Source organism: Zalophus californianus, chromosome 2 (assembly GCF_009762305.2).
Source record: "Zalophus californianus isolate mZalCal1 chromosome 2, mZalCal1.pri.v2, whole genome shotgun sequence".
NCBI lineage: Eukaryota > Metazoa > Chordata > Mammalia > Carnivora > Otariidae > Zalophus > Zalophus californianus.
Window position 1 is genome coordinate 133347839 of NC_045596.1, and position 8721 is coordinate 133356559.

Genomic DNA, 8721 nt, shown 5'->3' on the forward strand with positions numbered 1-8721 from the left:
ATTATTTCTTTCAGAGAGCAGAGCTTCTTTTGGAAAAGAACAATCTGAAAATGGTTTTTATAAATTAACAAGATCTTTTTATTGCCTTGGGTCAGTAACAAACTGGAGAGATTTGTTTACATGTTTCTCCTATTACGTTCTTCAATAAAATTCGCAAACCAGACAGGAAGCTTAGCTTCATTAACGCATGACAAAGGGAAAAGTGTCATACCTGAAACAAATTTGGGAAAGCGTCCAAAATGCAGTATAATTTTGCAATGTATTACAGTGACAGCAAAAGACAAAAACTAGGTTTGATTTAAAGTCACAACAGCAACACAGACTGTTATTTCACACAGAAAACTTATCTTCAGAAGGAGAAATAGAGAGAAGGACTGAGTTTTCAAAGAGAAAAATGATCAGAAATTACCTTTAAACTCCAGCTGGACGTGCATAATGCTTGTGTATAACATTAATTCCAGCAGAAATTTAAATGAATCTTACCAGAAAATTGGCAACATAGAGACATGAGAATGAAGTATAAAATATTAGGTGTTTGATTTGTGCAGGAATTTGACTTGTTCTGAGACTGAAAAAGATATACGACTTAAAAAAGTATTAAGAGTTAGTGAGAAGGTCTCTTTGTACGGAGAAGTGATTATGTCAAACTGCTTAGGAAAAAAATCAGGTATATGCTTTAAGGAATTGGGATTTGTTTAAAGGGTCTTAGGTAGCAGTTGTTATGCTGAAATGAGACAAAATGCACAATGCCCTGAGAATTACAGAACCAAACCTCATTGGTGCCCTTCCCACACTGTCAGCACCTTGACTCTTGACCAGAACTGCTCCTTTGGAAGGTAAAGCACACACACCAAGGAGGAATCTCAACTGCAAATATCATCCTCCCCCACCTGTATCCTGATACCCCAAAATATGTCCCTTTCACAAATAGAAGAAACTTCTGCCCCAGGAAAAAGCCACTCAGGCAAACTTGAAACAGTAAGTGGCTGTAAAACAATAGTTTTTGTCAATGAATAATTATTTCCAATAAACTCTGGTTGATAATTATCCTCTATATATGTATCCTTCTTTTACAAGCAATAGTCTGTCCAGTTAGTCCAGAGAGATGCTAGTGGAGGCAGTGTACAGGATTGTTTGCTTGGAGGGGCAGGCAGCAAGGTAGAAGGGCTAGCCGAGGCGTCTTTGATCAGAAAGGTGATCAGCACTGGGAAAGCCCCTGGGGACCATTGGTTCCTGCAGTCAAGCTGGGTGAGATGACAGGACCATTTACATTTCAGCACAGCCAGGCGTGGACCTCTCCTGTGGATAGCTGGTGCCGGGGGCAGGGGGTGGGTGGAGCAGCAGAGGAAGCCAAACAAGCTCTTATAAACATGGGTGAAATTCTGTCAGCTGCAGGCTGTGACTTCACCAACGCAGTAAAAACAACTGTTTTGCTGGCTGATGTGAACGACTCCAAGATTGCCAATGAAATGGACAAACAGCACTTCAAGAGTCGTTTTCCTGTAAGAGCTGCTCACCAGCTTGCTGCTTTGTCCAAAGGAGGCCACGTGGGGACTGAAGCAGTGGCCGACCAAGGACCTTTCACAACGGCATCACTCTAAGTGGGTTCGGCAGTATTTAGTCTGGAGTTCTAATAATATTTTTAAATTAACAACTTAATTTTTACAATTGATGTTGGAAAGTGTACGACTGACTAAAACATTGGAAGTTATTATGGAAATACCATATAATAAGGGGACTTGAGCATGAATTAAAGATCAGATGACAAATCCAGGTACTAGCGTTACAAATCACGCTGACGCACACTCATGTTACTGGATGTGGGAAAGGAGACACGCGTCACATATTTACTCAAATAAATAAAAGTAAAGGGAAATAACATGTAGGAGAAATGAGTCACTGTTTCTGATAAATAATAAAGAGCACACCTAATATTTAGCTCTCACATCAGCTATATAATTCTGCTTTTACTTGAGGAAAATTCAAGTGTTGAAGTTTGAATGGTAGAGGTGAAGGAGAAAAAAAGTGGACCAAAATTTTAATAGATCATATGTTTCTAATGGAAATAAAATAGACACGCAGATTTAAATAAATGAATGAATGGATGGATGGATGGATGGATGGGTGGATGGATGGATGAGTGAAAGCAATAGTCTTCGGCTTCTGGCCAAGATGGAATAACAGATAAGATCTATCCTCCTGCCTAGAGCAACAAAGAATACCAAATGAAATATTTGGAACAATGGTTTTAAAGACACTGAACCTCAGACAGCGAAGGACAGTGATCCCTAAGAGTTAATAAATGACACTGGGACTATCCAGTTTACTGCTTCAAGAATTTCCAGACCCCGATGCAGGAAGGCCCAGCCTGAGGGCAAGGTGTCCCTGAGTTAGGGACATGCAAGCGAGACCTGGGGAGACAAAGGAGGCTAGAACTGGCAATTTCGAGAGTTAAAGCTGCCTGGAGAGAGGAATCTGGGAATGTGCGGACGGTCCTTTACAAGTACTCAGCCAAGTACTGACCAGCACCTGCATTTGGAAAACAGTGTGAGGCCAGGGAAAGAACCACCCGGAAGGATTAGAGGGAACAGCACTTGCTGCACTCCCAAGACCTGGAGCAGTGTCTGCTCCCACCAGCCAGAGTGCAATGCTTCCTGATGCATGGGGCATCAGAAGGGCTTTGCCTCCATCTTGGGGAAAAAATAGCCTTAGACTATCTGCTCCTTTGATCCTACAAGACCTGAAGGAATCCAAATCCAGGCAGTAAAAATTGTTAGATCAAAGGATGCACATTTTACATTTTGATATACCACTACCTATTTGGCCTCTAAAAAGTTTGTCAACTTACACTGTCCATTTTTTTTTCACAGAGTTGCCATCAAGGGATTTACTTATTTGTCAATCTGATGAGTGAAAATATTCATCTTCATGGCTTAACAAACTCCCTTGTTCTTTATCAAGTCTTTAATCTGACGTGGCTACCCCCATGAATTGCTGGCTCTTACTACACTCTACTGACAGCCCTGCACCTCGTTCAGTCCAGTCCTTATGGTCTAAACCTCATGCCAACACGCACATGTATCAGGAGCCCTGTTTGTAGGACAGCCACCCTCTCCTATGAAAGAGAATTCAGATTCCAGTTACTGGCATTTTCTTCCATTTCTCAAACAAAAGGCAATCCAGTTGACCCTTGAACAACACAGGTTTGAACTGCCCAGATCCACTTACATATGGATTTTTTTTAATAAATTCAATACAATACTGTATATGTATTTTCCTTTCCTTACGAGTTTTTTTTCTTTTCTCTAGCTTACTTTTTTGTACTAATACAGTATATAATACATACAACATACAAAATATGTGTTAATCAACTGTTTATGCTATGGGTAAGGCTTCCCGTCAACAGTAGGCTATAAGTTAGTAAAGTTTTGGGGGAGTCAAAGGTTATAGTGGACGGAGTTGGTATCACTAACCCTCATGTTGTTCAAAGGTCAACCGTATATTAAAAGTTCACCTTACTGGATTTGAGTTCTATTTTACTAGTGGGTTCAGAATAAAATAATGCATAAGAATGCATCCTTCAGAGGCTGATAGATTTGAACTCAAATGTCATCTTATAAGTTACTAATTTCACCCTAAGCAAGATAGGTTGATTTCCCTTAACTTGTTTCCTCATCTGAAAAATGAAAAGGTTAACATATACTTTTAAAGGGTTTTTTGTGAGGCATAAGGGGATAATAAAGGGAATGTCATTATGGAAACAGTGAAGATATGTGTTCCTCAATTAAGAGATCACCCCGTGTGTTCTAACTTTAAAAAGTAAACTATAATCAATTTATACTGAAATTGCCTTCATTAAACTTTGAAGAATTTCAGAATAAGAAACAAAGGTGCTGGTAGGAAAATCAGCAATTGATTGTTGGCTTTATAAAATTTTATTTCACTCGCAAACTTAAGGACAACCAAACAAGTTACAAAGTTACAAAAAGTTACAAAGATCATCCCCAAAATAAAGAAACCACTTGATCACAAGGAAAAAAAGCACTGTCACTGTGGTAGTTTTCTTACCTCTGCTGTAACAAATTACCACAAATTTAGTGGCTTAAACAACACAAAAACACAAATTTCTTTTCTGATAGATCTGGAATTTAGCAGTCTGAAAAAAAATTACAGAGGATTAAAATCCAGATATTGGCAGGGCTGACATTCCTTGGATGTCCTAGGAGAGAATATTGTTTCAAGCCTTTCCAGCTTGTAGAGGCTGCCACATGGCTTGGCTGCTAGCTGCTTCACTCCAGCTACATGCTCCCATAGCCATTCAACACTGATCTCCGGCCTCCCTCCTATACGGACCCTGGTGATGACATCAGGTGCACCTGATAATTCAGGATGATTTCACCTTGAGATCTTCCATTTATTGCATCTGCAAAGTCCTTTTGCCATATAAGGTAACATTCACAAGTTCCAGGGGTTAGGACGTGGACATCTGGTGGGGGGAGGAATTTTTCAGCCTGCCACAGTAAACAATGCAAACACACTTAACGATTCAGGCAACTACATAAAGAATACTCCACTGAATCATGCAAATCAACAGATTACGAACCACTGATCCTTCAACGTTTCTTCTTCCATAAAACCTGCCCGACTCCCTTCAATACGTTGTGGACATTTGTGTTCAAGGCTGACTATGTGTGTGATAGCATGTGTGGCAAACAACAAAAGAAATCTTGGTCGAGCCTCTACCATGTGCCATGCACTGTTAGGGCACTGGGGATACAGCAGTGAGCAAATCAAAATCTCTGCCTTCATGGAGCTTTCATTCTAGCAGAGGGAGAGCAGTGTTCTGGGAACTTTTTAAGTGCCACCAGCAAGGTATGTCTTGGTTGAAAGGTAGTGAGGTTCACACATTCTGTATTACTTTACTTTAAAGATCTGGACAATATTAAATTTATGACTTCCAAGGTAACTGCCTGACAAGGGCTAGCACAAAAATATTAGGACTTACTGTAAAAAATAAAATAACCTTACATCTGAAGAGGCGAGCTGTTGAATTCTCTGGTCAAGGGTAGAAAAAAAAATTCAAAATTTGAATGAATTCCAGAAGCAATGAAGAGTTGGCTGCAGGTTAAATAGAGGATTTAGTTAGTTTCTCTTCCTCAGAGGAAGAGAAACCATTAGCGCCTTTTGTTTCCATTTTATAACTGTTTCAGGTACAAGCAAACTCTTAAGATATAAACAGTATTTTGTGTGAAGGTGTAAAAATGGCCTTATTTTTCCTGCCAAATTTTACATTACTTAAAACAGGAAAACAGAGAATCCTATGTCCTCTGGTTACTTGAAACTCACATTTGGTTGATGTAAAATGGTTAACTGAAAAAAAAAAACATCATTAAAGGAAAAAATGAGAGGCTGACTCAACGGGACAATTAGCTTCTTGGTACAAAACAACTTTAGTTTATTATTATCCTGTTATATTTTCCAATAACCCTTGTCCTCTTTCTCTTAATAGCCTATCTCTCTTGATCTTTCTCCTCCTATTTAGTGCTCCTTGATTAGGGTTGTGTGTTGTTTTTTTCGGTTTTGTTTTGTTTTTTTACTTATCTGCATGAAATTATATAGAGAGGCATTCAGTATCATCTTAGCTCTCCTCTATGCCTCATCAAGAAACCAAAAAAGAACAACTGTCTGTTTGTTTTTAAGATTTTTATTTATTTGACACAGAGAGACACAGCGAGAGAGGGAACACAAGCAGGGGGAGTGGGAGAGGGAGAAGCAGGCTTCCCACTGAGTCAAGAGCCTGATGCGGGGCTCGATCCCAGGACTCTGGGATCATGACCTGAGCCGAAGGCAGACGCTCAAGGACTGAGCCACCCAGGCGCCCAGGACAACTGTTTTCAGCATATCAAAGTTTAAAAGTTTTTCTAGAAAAAGTAATTCCCCTTTCAAGCCCTCAAGAAAACCTTCTGCTGAGTTGACAGAGAGGACCTATAAAGAACACATGGGGGGTGCCTGGGTGGCCTAATTAGTTAAGTGCCTTCAGCTCAGGTCATGATCTCAGGGTCCTGGGATTCAGCTCCCCAGTAGGCTCCCTGCTTCTCCCTCTCCCTCTGCCCCTCCCTGCTAGTGTGCTCTTTCTCTCTCTCTCTCTCTCAAATAAATAAAATCTTAACACACACACACACACACACACACACACACACACACACACACACACACGAGAGAGAGAGAGAGAGAGAGAGAGAGAGAATGAGCCACACCTGAAGGCAGCACGTCAGCAATCACCAGTGGGATCAATACATGTATCAGGGTTTAATCGGGGAACCAAGACTACAATGACTAATATGGAATGAGGGCTTCGTTTTAGGGATTGAAATCTAATTGTGGGAGAAGATGGGGAAAGAAAACTCCAGAAGGGAGGGGAAGCATCCCTAACCAGGAACAACAGGGAAAGCTGGTGAAGAAGTCTATGCCAGCCTGCTGCGTCTCTATCTGCTGGCCAGGCCCAAGTTGTTACAGGTCAGCTAGGTCAGAGGCAGTGGAAAAAATCTCGCCACAGAGCGGGACAAATCAAGGAAAAACTAGAACCCATGAAGACCAACCGGGACTCACAAAATCTCTACCTTCCAAATCTTGTACCCATCTCTCCTGTGCCCAACCCTCACCCAGAATCATACAGGAAAGGTGATTCCAGCGCAATTTTCTCTCATGTATTTAATTTATTTGATCTTATTTCCCATGTCTATTATACATAAATTCTTATTTGGTCCCCTTTCCTATCCTAACATCTCCCAAATCCTCCAAATGAATGCTTCCAAACAGTAGTACGTGTAAGAATCACCTGAGAATCTTCTTAAAAAGTAGATTCCAATTCAGTAGGGCCAGGATGGCTCGAGATTCTGCATGTTTGACGTGCCCTGTCCTTACAAATTGACATTTAACCCTCACACGTGGAAAATGCCATGGTGGCGGTTTTTACACCGTGTTCCATGGAGACCCCGGATCCCCAGAGGTGCCTGACAGCCCACAGGTTGGTGGCGGAAGGTCAGGTTTGGCCGATGCATCATTCGACGCGGCTCCACTTTTATGTTTTAGATATTGGAGCTTCATGGAAAAATCTCATTTGCAGAAAAATATACATGATTTCCCTGGCTTCAAAACAACAACAAAACCTAAAAATCTTTTGAATTTGAAGGCTCACGAACCTAATTGCAAAATTATCTTGGCATGTTTCTGAAGAAAAAAGTAAATGAATACTCCATTCTGCTTATCTGCCCTACACTATAAAACAAATTACAAAAACCAAATTTTCCTCAGTGCTTAACTGAGAGATTAATAACAGATTAACTGACTTCCCATCATAACCTTGAGCTAATCACTAAACTTCTTAGAGATTTTATTTCTGTACCTATGTTCAAGGCAATTCAACAAATATTCATTGAGTGCTAAGTATGTTACAGATGCAGTGTCGGAGGATACAAAAGGATTAAGTCACAGTTTCAGTCTTCAAAGAGATTTGTTTTCTATTAGGAAGAATAAAATGATTTTACTATAAAACACGCAAGTGAGAAGAGAACCATAAAAAGTACAAATGTGAGCGCCGGGGTGGCTCAGTCAGTTAAGCATCTGCCTTTGGCTCAGATCATGATTCCGGGGTCCTGGGATCGAGTCCCGCATCGAGCCTACTTCTGCCTCTCTCTCTCTCTCTCTTTCTCTCTCATAAATAAGTAAATAAAATCTTAAAAACAAAACAAGAAAAGTACAAATGTTCAGGAGTTAGAAGAGAAATTGTCTCTATTTGGGATGACCAGGGGCTCCTAGACCAGTTGCCTCTGACAGTGAGCATCTCCGTGCAGGGGTTCTAGGAGGTGGCCCTAGCAGGGGGAGGACTGACCTGGCAGCCCTCACAGCTGCAAGCTGTTGACTTCGCTGGCTATACACCTAGCCTGAGGATCATCTCATATAGACAGCATATAAAGGCACTGAGAAATTTGTTGGACTGCAATATACTTTTAAAAATAACTTTGTCATGCCTGAATTTTTTTCCATTTGTAGTACTTTCTTAAAATGGTTTTTCCTTTTATTTTTTAATTTTATTTTATTATGTTATGTTAATCACCATACATTACATCATTAGTTTTTGATGTAGTGTTTCATTCAAGGTAATAATATTAGCTCTGACGAAACACACAGTACTTAGGAAAAAATGTATTTATAAGTCTCTTTACAAAGTACTTCTATCATACATTGCCTCCATGAACTAAGAATTAAATAATATGTTAGCTTTTGTATTACAAACAAATGTAAAAATAATTCACTAGCCTGCTAAATATTAGTTATTGGGAAAACAGTAAAATAAAACCTTAGGAAAGTATGTTCAAGCTCTTGATTGCATTGCAAATGTGGTAACTAAGTGTGAACAAAAGTCCAGCAATACTGAACTTTCGTCCTTCTCAATGGTGTGATCATAATGGCACTGAGCGAAACATCTTTCAATTTGCATCCTTGACCAGGACAAATGAGTACATTGAGGCAAAATATCATGATCCCTATCAAAGCCTTTTCTCTCTAGGGGCTTATACTGTCATAGAGAAGAATGTAAATTCCTCATAAATTGCAGACACATTACATATTTCATAAGACTTAAAAGAAGCAAGAAATACTTCTTTTTTTGTTGAAATTGTAGCCTGATCATTACAATCTTCTTTTTCATGTATTATACTA

General features: G+C 39.9%; 1 pseudogene; it reads left to right on the plus strand.

The window, feature by feature from the left end:
- Window positions 1-912: 912 nt before the first annotated feature.
- Window positions 913-1601, plus strand: LOC113925457 (annotated as a pseudogene).
- Window positions 1602-8721: the final 7120 nt, after the last annotated feature.